Genomic DNA, 16,743 nt, shown 5'->3' with positions numbered 1-16,743 from the left:
CAAAATCTTACCGTGTGAAATTCCAAAGCTCCTTCCCATCCCGCAGCTCCCTTCTCTCTCCACACTGGTTGGGAAAAGAAGTTGTCAATGTCTAAGCAGCCAATGCACTCCCTGGTCCCCACCTACATCCTTGAATGAGGTGGAAAATTCAAAATTTCCCGATATTGCCGGGAGGAGAGGCACTAGATGGTGCTGTAACATCCCCTTTTGCAGCTTTGCTCCGGCAGAGTTATTCAGCTGCGAGCTTTGGGGCTTCTGCTTTTAGGGGATTCACTGCAAACAATTTGAAAAGTTTGATCCACAAGGTTACCCTTTTAAATGAAGAGGTCTCCATTTAAAAGGATAACCTTGTGGATCAAACTTTTCTGTTTCTGACACGTGCTGGTTTGACCGGGCTGTTTAAAAAGGAGTCTGGATGGTCTAATTAAACTGGTAAAAGTTCTGTGTTCTTGTGCCATTGATTTCTGCCCTGCCAATAAATTGGCTCATTATCCACCCAAACCTGCTCTTCCAGGCAGAACCAAGCAATCTCTGCAAGTATTCCAAAATTAAAAGTGACTCCCCCACTTTTAGATAATTCATTAAACACTAGAAAGCAGCTATAGGAAAAAAGAAAATCTGTATTTCAGACATGAAGGAAATAAAAAAAAACCAGCTACAAAAAATACATGAAGCCACTTTTTTACCAATAGCCAGGCAGCCCCAGCACTGAAGACACTTATGATGTCCACATGGCCGTGGGAATTCCTGGATTTCCAAGTAACCACTGCCAAAGCAGAAGCCATAATTGGTCTGTGCTGTTTCAAGGTTGTTTATTCTGTTTATCTCTAACATGTTCTGCTGCCCTGCCGCAGCTCTGTCCTGCAGGGCAGCGTGTGGGGCTCTGCCCTCAGTGGGATGGTACAAACATTAAATACCACAAACTACCTGTGCTGGATTTACAATAACGTGCCAATATCTGTCACCTACGTTGGACAGTGTGTCCCCAGCCTGAACCAACAGAAAAATGCCAACACCACAGTGAAACATGGGGGGCATGAAGAAGGAGAAAAAGGACAAGACACACCCAATTTCCTCCATCTTGTCCCCTTTGAACCCCTCATCTAGAATCCTAAAATTTTACTTTTGCACCCGTGCCACACTTATTTATTACTCATATCAAACACTCAGAGCTGGTAATTCATCCTGTAAGATTGAAAACTCTTTTCCATGGACAGAGATCACAGCCAGTGTCTCTGGGGGCTCTGTCCAGGGGGGTTCCTGACCCCTGCCAGGGTCCCAGACCTGCCAGGGCAGCCAGAGGGAAGCTCTGGATTCCCACAGAAAGCCTTGGAAGTGTTCAGATTCCTCAGCTCTCCCACATTTCAAATTCTTCCAGCTGCCAGGTTTGTGTCTGCTGGAAGGAAAAAAGGAACCTCTGTCAGATCGCCTCTCTCAGGTACAAAACTGCTCTCAGAGCTGTATTTTCTCTTTACCAGCAGAACCAGCACATCAAGAGGATTCCCCTACCTGAGAGAACGTCCCAGTGAAACTCTGAACTCACTAACAGCTCGAGAGGGCCTTGGAAAAAGCAGCAGTGAGAACCTCCGCTGGGAATGGCAGGGAAATACACATTTAGAAATGTGTATTTCACATGGAAATTCTTACTCTGCACAAGATGTTTCGGGTATTTGATTTCCAGTGCCTTCAGAGGACTACCTGAATATTTAACTGGCATCAAATCAGCTCTCAACAGAGAGTTTGCTTGTGCCTGTGCATTCTGAGAGGTAAAAAATAACTCAGTAATCAGATTTTAAGCTGTTACCTAATTGCAGAGAAGGCAGCACTGCAGAAAAACCTCAGCAATTCAGTCCTTAAGAGTTCTCACACCGAATTTTCACTTTGTTTAAGGGCAGATGTGCATGGATTCCAGAAGGAAGCAGATGTTTTCATCCCCTCTGAGCTCCTTCATGGGGGTAATTGCCTGTAAATAGTGAGGTTATTAAGCTATTAGTTGAATATCACTACCCACCAAGCATGACAAATTCATCAAAGCAGAAGTTCTACTGCAGAAGTCCCACTTAAAGTTCATTTCCTCCAGTGGCTGAGTGTTTAAGAAGATTTTCAGCAATAGATCATATTTTGTGGGCTATTCACCCAACAGGTGATTTCCTGCAATGTTCTGAATCATTGGAAACTCTCCCTTTTACAACACAAATACTGCCCTAAAATTTGTCATTGATTTCACACCTCACAAGTTTTAAGACCCTAAAGAAGCCAACAAACTATTCCACGAGAAGCTGACCTTCATTTAATGGCCTGCCACAATCAGTGGAAATAAGAACAGTAACAACCAAACTGAGATATAGATTTTACCCCCTTTTCATTCATTCTATTCCATATAATTCAAATATTGTAGGTTCTTACAGAGTTTAAATATATAGATTGCCTAAATATGCATTATACAGCTAGGCATGTTTTCTTCAGAGTGTTTTTTAAATAATGTATATTGTACATGTAATTTTTTTGGCATTTAGTTACACTAGAATGGAGGCCAGTTTATTTGGCCTTTGCCTAAATTTCTGAAAATTCAATCAGTCGATTAATCTTTTATTACTAATATGGACATACAATTTACTAATGGTTCTAGAAGGTCGTGGCTGGATGGAGAATTGGATGTATTCTCTCATTTGAAATCTCCAATTGTTTTGTTACAGAATCTCACCACCCACTACATGTCATGGAAGGTAAATCCCAGGCACAAAAGGGGTGAGACTGCTGGGAATTCATTTCCAAAGTCAGGTAAAATGTCATTCCATTGTTCTTTTGTAAATCATCCCCCCAGCACCTGTAGCACGAGGGAATGAAAAATGGGACAGACTATTAAGCTAAATGGCCTTTTGGAAAGCTGGAGTGAAAGCTTTACAAATGATGTATTGTGGGAGGGCAGCTCAGTGTTGTCTGTGGTTTCTTTATGGGTTGTTCTTCCCCCAGATAAGCTGGGACTGAAATGAGAGGCCTGACCAGACACGTTTTCACTGCCTCCATCATTAGGCCTGACATTGGAAGAACACCAGCCATTTTCTCAAATGTAAAACACAGTAATTCCCTTTTAATGCCCTATTAATTGGGAGCTGGAGAAGGAGCCTGGTGTCCCCTGAGTGCCTCTCCTTGTGCAGGCAGAGAGACCAGGATCAGCTCCTAACCCTGCCCCATCCCAGAGACCTTTACAGCTCCCAAGGAAAAGGCAATTCCTGCAGGATTGAGGTGCCACAATGGGATTTTAACCCTGCCATCCAGGAATGCTGCTCCAGGAAGTTTCTCCTGGCTTTAATATCCCATTCCTACCCATCCCAAACTGCCCAGACCTCCAGCCCTACAAACCTCACCTCCCCAAACTGCCAGTGCTCAGAAAAGCTTTGACTCAGCAACTCTCCTGAGCCAAATTCTATCCATTTCAAGGCATAAATACCTTCCAGCATAACTCACAGGTTTCCCTGCAGGAAACTCTCCAAGTGTGCTGTGGCTGATTTACTCCAAATCCAGTTCTTCGTGCCCTAAGAGCCACTGGGACAACTGGTCTGAGCATAAATGCTTCATTACTTTCCTACTGCATCCACCCTCTGGCTCTTTCCAACCATTTTTGGGAATACATTTGCAACATCTCTCAATAAAGCTTCTAAATGCAGTGGATTCAGGGATATTTTTAAAGATGAGTTTCTTTCATTTTCAGACCCAAGAGATCTCCTTCCACCTTCTCAGAATGGGTCAGAAAGGGACAAACTGTACCTGGAACAGCTTTGCTGATCTTAAGGCATCTGGGAGCTAATTTCCAGGGGAAATTCCAGCTGGCAACTGCTGCAGGAGTCTGTGTTCAGCCATACGAGGGGGTTGAAAACAAGATTAAAATGGTAGTCCAATGTTACTTAAATTCAGCCAAAAGAATGCAGTGCCATAATTAATTCAGTGTATCCTCTCCTCACCCCCTGGCACTTGCTGGGAGCTGAGCAAACACCACATGGAATAAACCTGCACTTCCCTGGGGGTGGCAGAAGTCAGGTCCAGCCAGGAAAACTGCCCCGTGCAGAACACCCAGGGAACGCTGCAGAGCTCCCTCCTGACTGAAGGGGAGGTTTGCTTAATTACAAAACACCTAAGGGATGCTGTTATTCAGTGCAGACATTAATTCAAATATTGCAGAGCTCTCCCAGAGCAAATCCTTCCCCTGAGTGCAGCCCTGTCCCTGTCACAGCTCCAGCTCCAGCCTGGAGGAGGCTCAGCACTGGCCAGGGTGCAGAGATTGTTTTATTTCTATAATTCTGGTGCTAATTTAATTGTAATCCTTTGCTGGGGAGGCACCAGAGCAGCTGGAGCTGCCCCTGGATCCCTGGAAGTGTCCAAGGCAGGCTGGACAGGGCTGGGAGCACCTGGGACACCGGAGTGTCCCAATTCCTGGGAGCTGGAATGGGATGATCTCCGAGTTCCCTTCCAACCCAAACCATCCCATGGTCCCAAGAGATCCCTGCCCAGGCTGAGGGAACATCCTGACCTGGATTTACCAAACTTTCCACCTGCAAAACCCAGTGCTTGGGAAGGAATCATCCCTTCCAGACCTCGGGCTGGGGCTGACCAGGGGGAAAATCCCTCCCTGAGGATGCCCTGGGCAAAATTTTATCCTTGGACCAACTGAGTCACCTGAATAAAAATGATTCAGCCTAAGAACTGTCTGGATTCCTGAAGCAGAATCAAAAGCAAAGAATCTATTCCATTGACAAAATAATTAAACCATTAATAACTGCACGCATATAACTTTGGGGACTGAATGATATCAATTAAATTCAATTAACATCTGCACAATGCTTTGAGGACATAAAATGTCATGTAACTCCAAAGAAATTTTAGAATTAATCCTATTAATCCTATTTTTAGGATTTATTAATCCTAGAATGGTTTCTGCTGCATTAGCACACTGCTAAATGTGGAATTCACTAGAAGCAAAGGCAGGGGTGCTCCAGAGATTTAGGGAGGTTGGTAATCCCTTTGCATGAAAAAATCAGGTTTTTTTACCTGAAATCAAGTTCCAGCTGAAACTGGCAGTTACAGGTGAATCAATATTGATGCCATTTAAAAATAACCATATTCCTTGTATAGCTATTGATTCTAGCAGGAGTGACTAAAGGAAGGATATACATAAATATACCAAAAAAATAAGAGAAAAGTTGGATATTAATGTCATCTTTTATCATCGGAGGCACTAATATGGCTGGAAAGTATTGATTACCTTAAAAGCCCCTCATAACTAAAGAACTATTGACTTAATATTTTCTCTAATCCTCCATGAAATTTTACAGTAAGTCCTGATGTATTTTCTGTTAAGAGTTTTAGGGCTCAGCTATATCATGTACTTATCTGGAGTGTCAGCCCTGGGGCTTACACTGCAGCTGATGAGAGCTCTGCTAAAGGTGAGGAATAACTGCCGAGATTTAAGTCTGGTTTCAGGGATTGTGGAAATAGATACATCTGCTAATGTCTATTATTCTATAGCTTTTGTCTTTTAAATAGTCTTTATCATTAGGGAATAATCTAATATACATTTTTTTTCCCCAGTGGAAACAAGGGTTCTGCTCATAATTCCTCAACTACAGCTGTTCTGAAAATCCCCTCAGCGTTGGATGAGTGTCTCAACAGCCTTTTTTCATTGCTTCCTATTTTTCTGGCACACTCACAGCCTGGCTTCCTAAAGCTCCAATGGGTGACACTCATCCCAGTGAAATAAGGGACTGGTGAATGGGAACTTACCCAAACACCTGAATTCTTCAGTCCTCACAGTGAGTGGATCCTGTCCTTCCAGCCCTGCCATGGCAGGGACACCTCCTGCTGTCCCAGGTGGCTCCAAGCCCTGGCCTTGGGCACTGCCAGGGATCCAGGGGCAGTCCCAACCTGTGCCAGGGCTGCCACCCTGCCAGGGAAGGATTTCCTCCATTTATCCAAGGAAACTCCACCCTCCTTCAGCTTACAGCCATTCCCCTGGTCCTGTCTGGCTCCTGCACTGCCATGGAGCAAACAGAGAGGTTCTCACTTTGATTCACATTTGGTTTCAGTTCAAACCCAACAGCTGACAGGTTTCCATCCCCCATGGGTGCAACCACCTTTGCGTTGTGGTTGTACTTCCTTGGCTCTAATATCCCATTCCCACCCATCCCAAACTGCCCACACCTCCAGCCCTACAAACCTCACCTCCCCAAACTGCCAATGCTCAGAAAAGCTTTGGCTCAGCAACTCTCCTGAGCCAAATTCCATCCATTTCAAGCCTGTTTACAGAAATACCTTCCAGAACAGCAAGAATATATCTGCTTTTCCCAAAAAGATTAAAGATTTTTAGATAAGAACTGGTTACAGAAACAATATTAAAAGAGAAGTGCAGTTCTAGAGCTCCCTGTGCCTGACATCCCTCCCCTCCCCTGAGCAGAGCTTAACTCCTATTTTCCAAGACCTCTTTATAGAGTGAAGGGGATACATAATGGGATCCACCAAAGAACAGGCTTTTTTCCCTTGCCTCCAGTAAAACCAAGGGCTTCTCTTGATCCCATGAGTCCCATCTAATCCTTGTGATTGGTTTTGGCTCAGCCCTGTAATCACTTATTTATGGCACTCTCTCCATCACAGGAGCAGCCTCATTAAACACACGGGGCAGTTTTTCATCTGCTCCCTCAGGGCCAGGGCCCCTCAAAACCATTTAAACCCCCAAGTTTTCCTTTAATCTGGGCTTCCCCTGGGTGCCCCAGGCTTGGGCAGGCTCAGCATGGTCCCCATCCATGCCAGGCTGAGGAGGGAGCTCAGCCCTCACTCCACCCAGGGCAGCTCTGTCCTCAGAGGAGGCAGAGCACAGCACTCATTATTTTAACGATTGGAAATGAACTGCGAATTTCTTAAGAGCCATCCAAGCAAAACACTTGGAGTCAATCTCCCCACATGAATACCAGAGTGCTGGAGATTGCTCACCTCTTTGAGATGATGAAGTACATCTGCTGGATTTCCCCAGCTAATAGTAGGCCAAGTGTTAAAACATCCAACTTTCCCTCCCATCCTTCTGATGAAATAAAGAAAGAAACCCCACACAGCACCTTCCACTTGAGCTGTGCTGAGCTGGAGTGCTCGTGTCCATCAGGGCATCCCATCCCCAGGGACAGCTGGCAGGGAATGGGCAGGGCCACCCTGCTCCTCTGGCAGCACCTGCCTGGCACTGGGATCCCTGGGGGGCTCGGGATGCTCTGAGGGATGCAGGATGCTCTGAGGGATGCTCTGAGGGATGCAGGATGCTCTGAGGGATGCAGGATGCTCTGAGGGATGCAGGATGCTCTGAGGGATGCTCTGAGGGATGCAGGATGCTCTGAGGGATGCTCTGAGGGATACAGGATGCTCTGAGGGATGCAGGATGCTCTGAGGGATGCTCTGAGGGATGCAGGATGCTCTGAGGGATGCTCTGAGGGATGCAGGATGCTCTGAGGGATGCTCTGAGGGATGCAGAAATGCTCTGTAGGATGCAGGAGTGCTCTAAGGGATGCTCTGTGGGATGCAGGAATGCTCTGTAGGATGAAGGAATGCTTTAAGGGATGCTCTGTGGGATGTAGAAATGCTCTTTGGGATGCAGGAATGCTCTGTAGGATGAAGGAATGCTTTGAGGGATGCTCTGAGGGATGCAGGATGCTCTGAGGGATGCAGAAATGCTCTGTAGGATGCAGAAATGCTCTGTAGGATGCCCTGAGGGATGCAGGAGTGCTCTAAGGGATGCTCTGAGGGATGCAGAAATGCTCTAAGGGATGCAGAAATGCTCTGTAGGATGCAGAAATGCTCTGTAGGATGCAGGAATGCTCTGTAGAATGTAGGAATGCTTTAAGGGATGCTCTGTGGGATGCAGGATGCTCTGAGGGATGCAGGAATGCTCTGTAGGATGCAGGAGTGCTCTAAGGGAGTCTCTGAGGGATGCAGGAATGCTCTGTAGGATGCAGGAATGCTTTAAGGGAGTCTCTGAGGGATGCAGGATGCTCTGTAGGATGCAGGATGCTCTGCTGCACAGGGCCTGCATGCCTGGCTGGCTCTGCAGGGTGGCATCTCCACACCAGCAGTTATTCCTCTGTCCCTGTTTGCTTATTCCTGCTCTAACTGTGCTGCTCACTGCTGATTTGCTTTTTCTTTGTACATCCAAGGAAATGCAAATATGGGATTTAATCAGGAGGATGAGCCACGACAGCCAGTGTTTGCCAAACAGTTTAGTGAGCGTGAGCACCTCCATTAGAGACAGAAGTTGCAGCAGCTTTAAGACACAATAGTCAGGCAGCTCTGAGTACCCAAGCAGAAAGAAATCACCTAAAATTCATTTTTTACAACGCTGCCTGGGCTTGAGTCCCTTAAAAAATAAAAACGCCATTACTAATTCAGGGAAGTTTTCAGTCAGTCCCAAATGCTGGTGCACACAGGCAGGGAGCAGATCCCAGCCCTCAGCCCTGGGCTGGGTCAGAGATGTCTCCAGAGTGCCCTGGAAGAGCAGCCTGGACACAGGAGAGCTGATCCAGCCTCTCCTGGAGGGGCAGAGCCATCCAGTGCCATTAACTGCTCCTGCTCTGTGGAGGCAGCATAATGTGCCTCAGATTGCAAATGGAGCTGAGATTAAACACAGCTCTTAATGGCTCTGCAAAAACATCTGGGGAAAAAACATCAGAGCATCCACCACTAAATTAACTCCTGTTTTTGCCAATGTGGCCCTGCTTGCATCCCACTGCAGCCTGGCCTCTGCAGATGCCTCCCCTCAGCTCAGGCAGGGCTGGGGCTCCTTACTTCAGGAATAAATGCTCATTTTTGATGTCAGGCATAAAATGGAGCAGAAGGATTTCCACAATGCTCAGCCCAATACTCCTGATCCAGAGTGATGCCAACCAGACCCTTCCACCTCAGAGCCTGGGGTGCACACAGCACAGCCCAGCTCCAGGCCAGTCATCAGCAAAGAGCTCAAGGAACCCAAACTTTCTTCTTCCCTGCTCCAGGAATCCTTTGGAGCACTGTTGGGAAATGGAAGAGAGAAAAGGAAAAGAGATGCTGTTTATTTTCAGTGTCCTGAGAGCATTTCCTGCAGTGGAGGTGGAGGGCAATGACAAGAGAAGGAAAGCAGCTCCAGGGAGCTGTTCCACACCTCACCAGGGTGGAGGCAGAGCAGGGATGCTCCACTCACCTTGTCCTGCCTCCAGGGACCCTAAAGCCACACCTGTGCTATTCCCATTCCTCTCTGAGGGCACAAAACTCCCTCAGCTCTCCTGACTTACTCTAAACCAGGATTAAATGGAATTTTGTGCAAAGATATTTTTGTTACTATCGAGGGAGGGTCAAATTCCCCCATCACATCATGCCAGGAAATCCAATGGTTTCCTCAGCAACTTTCCATCCTCCTCCTCTCCCATGGGAGAATCAAACTCCTCCCTCCTCCTCCTCTTGCCTCCTCCTCCTCCTCCTCTTCCATGAAAGACAAGGCACCAGCTGGCACTAAGAAAAAAACCCACATTTTCTTCTCTCCTCCTCCCCACCAGAACATTTATAAGTTTCAGTTTTACTCGTGTTTCCCACCAGCAGTTTGGAGCAGCTGCTGCCTTGCCCTGAGTGTGTCACCTGCCCCAGGAGCAGGGGACAGTCCCACGAGCCACTGATCCCTGATGGCACAGAGCTTCATCCCACTGGCACAGGCTGACCACATCCTCTCAGAAATTCATTAAAACCTTTTCCCCCCCAACCTTTCATTTCTTTTTACAGCTCTCAATCCCTGCCTTGAGCAGTTTTCATTGTTTATCTAAACATTTCCTGCCATTGCCTGATATTCCCTTGCAGCCCTCCTCAAACTTTTGGCTTCTCCTGCCCTTCCTTAGCTTCAACCAGCCCAGGACCAAATCCCCTGCAGTCCTTTCAGTTTAACACCCACTTTGGTTACTCCAGTTGCTCTCCCATAAATTATTTCCAAACAAGCTTGTAGCTCCAATTTTTGCTCCACTAACAAACTTGGATCTCCCACAGAGCTCTTCTGGAGGCATCTGAGTCCACCACAGGTTTAAAGATCACCTTTCCAGAAGCTCTTACACCACTGGAAATTAAAACTATTAACATGGTTTGGATTATTTTGTCTGCAGGCAAAAGCAGATTGCTGTTGCAAAGGAATTATTCCTGAGATATTGCTCTCTGCTTGTTCCTTCACAAGGACAGAGTTATAAAAAATTATGCAATGCCATAAGCTTAAAATATGTGGAATGGGGAAAAATAACAAGTCTGCAGCATTTGCAAGTGAAAAAATACCATGCAATTCAAATCCCTCTGGAATTTACAAAACAGAGGAGTTGTCAAGTGTCAGTCCAAGTTTCTCCTGACAGCGTGTGTTTGTCACCCCCCCAACGCTCCCCCAAATTCCCAGCTCACACAGCAGTGGGAGCTCAGTGAGAATCCCTCTCCAGCAAAGCCAGCTCCCTCCTGCAGTGTCCAAAATTGGGGATGTCCCCTCCAGCTAAAGCTCATCCAGTGTCACCCCCCACACCTTCCACCATCCCAGGCTGTTCCAGTGCTTATCCAACCTGGCCTGGACAGTGCAGGGACAGGGCAGCCACAGCTTCTGTGGGATTTTATAGTTCCTTTTGCACATCAAATATCTCCTTTCTGATTTTCCTAACTGTCCAACACCAACCAACAAAGACACCCAAAATTAAAACACTTTGGTCATCACCTTTGGAGGGCTGTGCCCCTCTGCAGACACCATCTTCTGCTTCAGCACAGAGGAGCAGGGGGTGCTGAGGCTGAGCTGGGTGGCAGGGGCAGAGGACAGAGAGCTGGAGACACCTGAGGAGCCGAGGGAGATGCAGGGCACAAAGAGCTGGCTGCTCCAGAAGAGCCTTGTGCAAGGATGGAGGTGCTGGGCAATGCCTGGTGGAGTCCTGGGGCTTGAGGGGAAATTGCTGAGGGGGGTTCCTTGTTCCCTGCATCGATGTATTGGCTTAGATTCTCATCAGTCCCTGGATTTATCTTCAGGAAAAGATACTGCACTGCTTTTTCAGAGCACACACTGGAGAAAAGGTGCTTTCCATGTCAAGCAGGCCCCTTCTCAATTAGAGCCCTTTGAATACAGTTTAGCAGCAGAGACAGGAAATAAATACTGATGCAGCCACAAAGCTCATCCATCCACTCCTGATTAGTTCCTGTGGGAATGGAAGCATTCCATTTATATGGGAATTCCAGCCATAGATGTGGGAATGGAAGCATTAAATTTATATGGGAATTCCAGCCATAGATATGGGTATGGAAGCAGAATTCCAGGCATACATATGGGAATAGAAGCATTCCATTTATATGGGAATTCCAGCTGTAGATAGGGGAATGGAAGCATTCCATTAATATGGGAATTCCAGCTCTAGATATGGGAAAGGAAGTAGAATTCCAGCCATAGATATGGGAGTGGAAGCATTCCATTTATATGGGAATTCCAGCTCTAGGTATGGGAATGGAAGCATCCCATTTATATGGGAATTCCAGCCGAAGATATGGGAATGGAAGAATTCCATTTATATGGGAATTCCAGCCATAAATATGGGAATGGAAGCAGAATTCCAGCCATAGATATGGGAGTGAAAGCAGAATGCCAGCCACAGATGTGTGAATTTCAGCACAGGCTGGGTCTTGGATTACCAGGAATGGGTTTGATGCACACAGGACTTGAAGCCCCCAAAGCTTCCAGCTGCTGAGGGGCACAGGAAGAAGCAGGTCCCAAAATCCATGCCATAAGTGCCAGGACCACGTCATGAATAGGAACAATCATTAATTACAGAGGACTTGACTTTCCAAAGGGTCCTGGAGGTAACAGAGCCCTGGTTTGTGTGAATCCTCATCCGTGGTACCATAAAAATCTCGTGGTTTTGACACAGCCAGTGGAGCTGTCCTTGAGATGAAGCAAAATCATCTGAGGAACAGAAGGAGCAGGGCAGCTCCTGACTGAAAATAGACATTCCTTTAAAAATAGATGAAAGCAACATTTAATTTAGTTGAAAGGTGGAAATGAACCATTAAGAAATCCAGGCTCGTCTAAATACCTGCTTGTCATGTATATTTAATTGTTTTCATTTCCATTTGGATTGTGCTCTGCACTTACACAATGGCCACAGCTTGTCCTCAAGTGTCTGAGCAGGGAGAGAGATTTGAGAGGATTCTGAAAGGGAGAAGGATGAGGAGATTTCTGGGCAAAAATTGATGCCAAACCCACCCAAAAGGCTGTTATGAAGAATTATTAGTCAGTCCTTGATAAAGAGATGCAAAAGCAGGGGTAAGTAGCGGGACAAATGCACATTACAAATACATCAGCCATAAAAAAACTGCTGCTTGAAAAAGTCTGGTAGAGCAAATCACCATTTTCCTTCTTTTCTTTCAAACCTGGACAAAAGTGGAAAGTATTGCTCCAAACCACTTCACTATTATCAGATCAGCTGCAAAAGATATTTTAGAAGCAGCTAATTACCAAACCTCTGCTCAATGTGCAGTGGGATGAAGGTTGTACTTCCTGCAGGTTCCAGACCTCAGCTCCAAAGATGTTCTTCAGAGTCCTTGAAAAATTCATTTTCTTCACCAGTCCCCTCATTACTTATTAATGACTGTTATTCTGAATTCTGGATCACCATCATTTCCTCAAGCAGGAGCGTAATTTTTCCTTCTCTTATCAAAACAGAGTCGGGAACTCAGTACCTGCCCCCGGGGTTTGAGTGTTCCCCCTTTTCTCCAAGCCAGGAGCCCTCATATCCAGAACTTAAATTTTTTCTGCGCATCCACAATTTCAGAGGGATTCTGTGCTCCCAGGGCTGGGCAAGGATCTTACTGGAGCTGCCTGATTTTCCCAGCAGCTGTGGCCAGAGCTCCTCTGGCAGCTTTGCCATCAGAGCTGTGTCAATTAGGGGCATGGAAATTCATCCCACTGGGTGCCTTCCTTACGGAAACGAGTTATTACATGGAGGTTCAGCTAATGTGAGCATAAAAAAATGATCTCTTTCCTCAGAGAGAGGACAGATGGTTCTCCCTCCTTGTGAAGGGCTGGTTTTTCAACACAAGCTGCCTCTCCAGTGGAGAGGAGGGGGGAATCATCTCTTAATTACTGCTCCACTGGCTGAGAGCACATTCTTGGAGCAGAAGGTATTAGATGGAGTTTTCTCACACCAAAGTCAGACATAAAAAAGAAATCACAGAACTGTTTTGGTTAACGGGAGGAAAATTTATATTAAAAAACCCCACTAGAACTGGGTGATTTTTCCCCACTTTACACAGAACAACCTGAATCAAGGCCAGAGTCTGTTTTCTTAGGAGATGAAACACAAACATCCAAAGAATTAAGTGACAATTCCTTCATGTTCCTGAGTTATGGATTAGAAAAATCATCTCAGCAGCACTGATCAATGGGAACTTCAAAGAGAAACACAGCCCATCCATTACAGTTCCTCCCAATTACATCCTTCTGCTGAGAACTGCATTTTATGTTCCTTCCAGGCTTCCAAAAAAGAGGGAGCAGGATTTTAAAAAACAGCTTCTGAGCGAGTTTTACCTTTTTATTGAATTTAAACACCGCAGGACTGGTTAAATCGGGAGTAAATTCCATACCTCTGAAATGGAAGCACTGTTTTCAAACCAAAACCAGAAATATCTGAAAGCTATTGGGTTTTTTTTTTCATCATTTTCTTTCCTTTTTGTTGAGATTTCTTCAACAAATTTTGTCTAAATCCACGAATCATTTTGAGTAAGTTGAAAATAATTTACCTGATTTGGTTGCGTGAGCTGTGGTTCTTCATCAGGTTATTTCAACCTCCTGAGCTCTCTGAGCTTGGGGGAGGAGTTTGGGATTGTTCCCTCCTCTTCTGCTGGAAACCACCAGGAGAAATGTGACTCCATCCTTTTCCCTCCATCAGCCAAAGGCTTCATTAAAGTGGAGAATCCCACCTGAAGCCAGGAAAACCCTACAACATTTATAGATAATAACCTTCAATAATGAGTGTCGATAAGACCAAGCAAAGTTAAGTTTCACTACATTTAGGTCAAAGTACTCTTAAGTTACATTTTATCACTTTGGTATTCTGTTAAAATTTATTATACTTGCCATCAGAGTTCATTATTCCAAGTTTAAGTGTTGTTTAATATAAAGTACCCTAAGTTTTGTTAAAAATCACTTGTCTAAACTTTAAGATACCTAGTTTATATTGTGTTGGATAGAATAGATGGATATTGCCATCCCCTTCCAGTGCCACCCTCAGGCAGCTGTGGGTCCTCTGGAGTGCCAATCCACAGAGCTGGCAGCTCCCCAGGACAGCAGGGAATAGTTTTCCCCTTCTATATTTTTGTACTTACTAAGATATAACCTTATTCTTGGAAAAAAAAATCTCATAGTCCATGAGTTACTCCTGTGGGTAGAAAAAAAAACTTTTTTTTTTTTTCCTAAAAATAAACCAGCCTGACAGAAATTCATAAGTTTATCAAATTTCTGAGGGACTGAAAAACTCTTAAACTTAACTTAGGATCCAGTTTTCCCGTGGCAGTTTCTCAGCCCTGGTAGAAGCTGGAGATATTGGAGTGTGGAACAGAGATATTCCCAGATTTATTGTGAGCCTGACAACGATTATGTAGCCCATTGAGATGGAGTGGTGTGATTTAGTGGTTTGGAGGCATTTGTCAGGGTTGATGAATGCATCTGGTGATTCAGGCAATGAAAATGTGAGATTTCCAGCTGCTGGCAGATAAAGGATGCTGCCTGATACACGGGGTTATGGCAGGGGCTAGGGAAGAGGATAACATTTTTATTTGTTTCTCATTTAGAGTTTTAAAGGGAGATGGGAAGGAAGATCAACTTCCTTCAGCTGAAGAGGCTGTGGAGAGGGTGTTTTCTAATGAATATTTGGTTTTCTTGCATCCCTGGTTTCTCACCTGCACAGGGCATCCAGGTGGGTGCCCTCAGGGACACCTCGTGGGGATCTCCAGGCTCCCCCAGCATTCCCAGCTCTGCAGAAAGATGTGGAAATACTGATTTTCTCATTTGCCTGCTGCAGAGCACACTAAGCTTTGATACAAAGCCAGCTGGAAATGAGGAATTGCCTTTAGATGGGTCCAAAATATGGGCATTTTCTTAGACAAAATGAGTTAAAGGAAATTCCAGCCATATCCAGACAATTTACAGCTCATTTTTGGCTTCAAGCTCACAGATAGAAACAGGTTCTTAGGAAAGCAAGGTATTTTGAGATGTGCTTTATACTGAATTTGTACAAAAATCCCAGAATCCTGGAATGCTTTGGATTGGAAGAGACTTTAAACCTCACCCATCCCACCCTGCCATGGCAGGGACACCTCCCACTGTCCCAGGTGCTCCAGCCTGGCCTCGGGCACTGCCAGGGATCCAGGGGCAGCCACAGCTGTGCCAGGGCCTCAAGAAAAATATTTCCCATAATTGAATCAGGTATGAAATGCCAGGCAGAGAGAACCCAGCTCAGAGGCTGTTTAAGGCAAAAAAGAAGGAAATTGAGGATCCTGTTGCTTCAGGAGCAGTGAAGAAAAAGCCTTACTGCTCTAATGGACATTTCTGAGTCATTTCGTGCCAGTGCTGGTCCATTTTCCTGGAATGTTTTATTCTGAAGCTTTCAGATGAAAATGCTTTATTTTAACTAAGATATATAACTATATATTTTTTACCTTATTTAGGGTTTCCAAGGAAAATGCATTCCATTCATACTCAGCAGAAGCAAACCTATGCTCTGCTTTGAATCCCAAGCTCAGCTCTCACTAAACAAAACCAGCCTGAGCTGTGCTAGAGCATCAATCCATAGAGAAGTACTTAAAAGGAATAAATTGATTTTCCTCATTGCTCTATGTTGGCTAAAAATTATTCGATTATGTATTTAGCTGCTAATGGAAACTCATTAGTAGATTTTCATTTCATGCTTGTTTGCACCTGCAATCCATTTTTCCCTGTCCAAAGCACTGTTTCATTTCAGTTCCGTGCTATAAATTTCCTTGCATATAAACTGATAAGCGTCAGCCAAAATTCGGTGTACGTGGTCTGAAATAGCTCAGGGCCATCGCTTTCACAAGAGCATCATTAAAGCAGCAGATCCCCGGTGATTCAGGGGCCTCGTTAACTCTGCATCTGATGGCCTAACTTGGCTCATTGTTTACTCATTAACTTTGTTATCCTCGTTAGTGTCAGCTCCTTGACTGGTCCTGTTGGCCCTGGGCTCCCGAGCATCTTTTTCACCCAAAATGGGACATCCCCAACTTCAGGGTCCCCTCAATGCCACTCCCTGCTTTTCTGCGGGATGGAAATTCCGTGATGCTCAATCAAACCAAGCTCGGTGGCCTCTGGCTGTGTTTGGAGGGAGATTTTACAGCGCCCAAATCCAACCAAACCAGGCTGAATTTCTCCTCCCTATGTAAAAAACACAGAGAAAATAACAACATCCATGGAAATCCAGATCAGAGACAAGGTGGCAGCCCATGCAAAGCTTTTTTCTACATATTCTTTCAACCACAGCATAAAATAAAAGGTGTAAAGTCATTATACTCTAACCAATAAGAAAAGGCCTCATGTGGGTTTAACATTAACAAAAGGACCTCTATGAACCTCAAATAATACACAATAATACATTATTTGAGAATGAAACTTTTTCTATCTTTGCAAAGCATATATCTAGGACTTTTCACATCTTGAACTATCCATAAATTCTT

Source organism: Taeniopygia guttata, chromosome 12 (assembly GCF_048771995.1).
Source record: "Taeniopygia guttata chromosome 12, bTaeGut7.mat, whole genome shotgun sequence".
NCBI lineage: Eukaryota > Metazoa > Chordata > Aves > Passeriformes > Estrildidae > Taeniopygia > Taeniopygia guttata.
The sequence above is the reverse complement of the archived record's forward strand: the minus strand, read 5'-3'. Positions refer to the sequence as shown.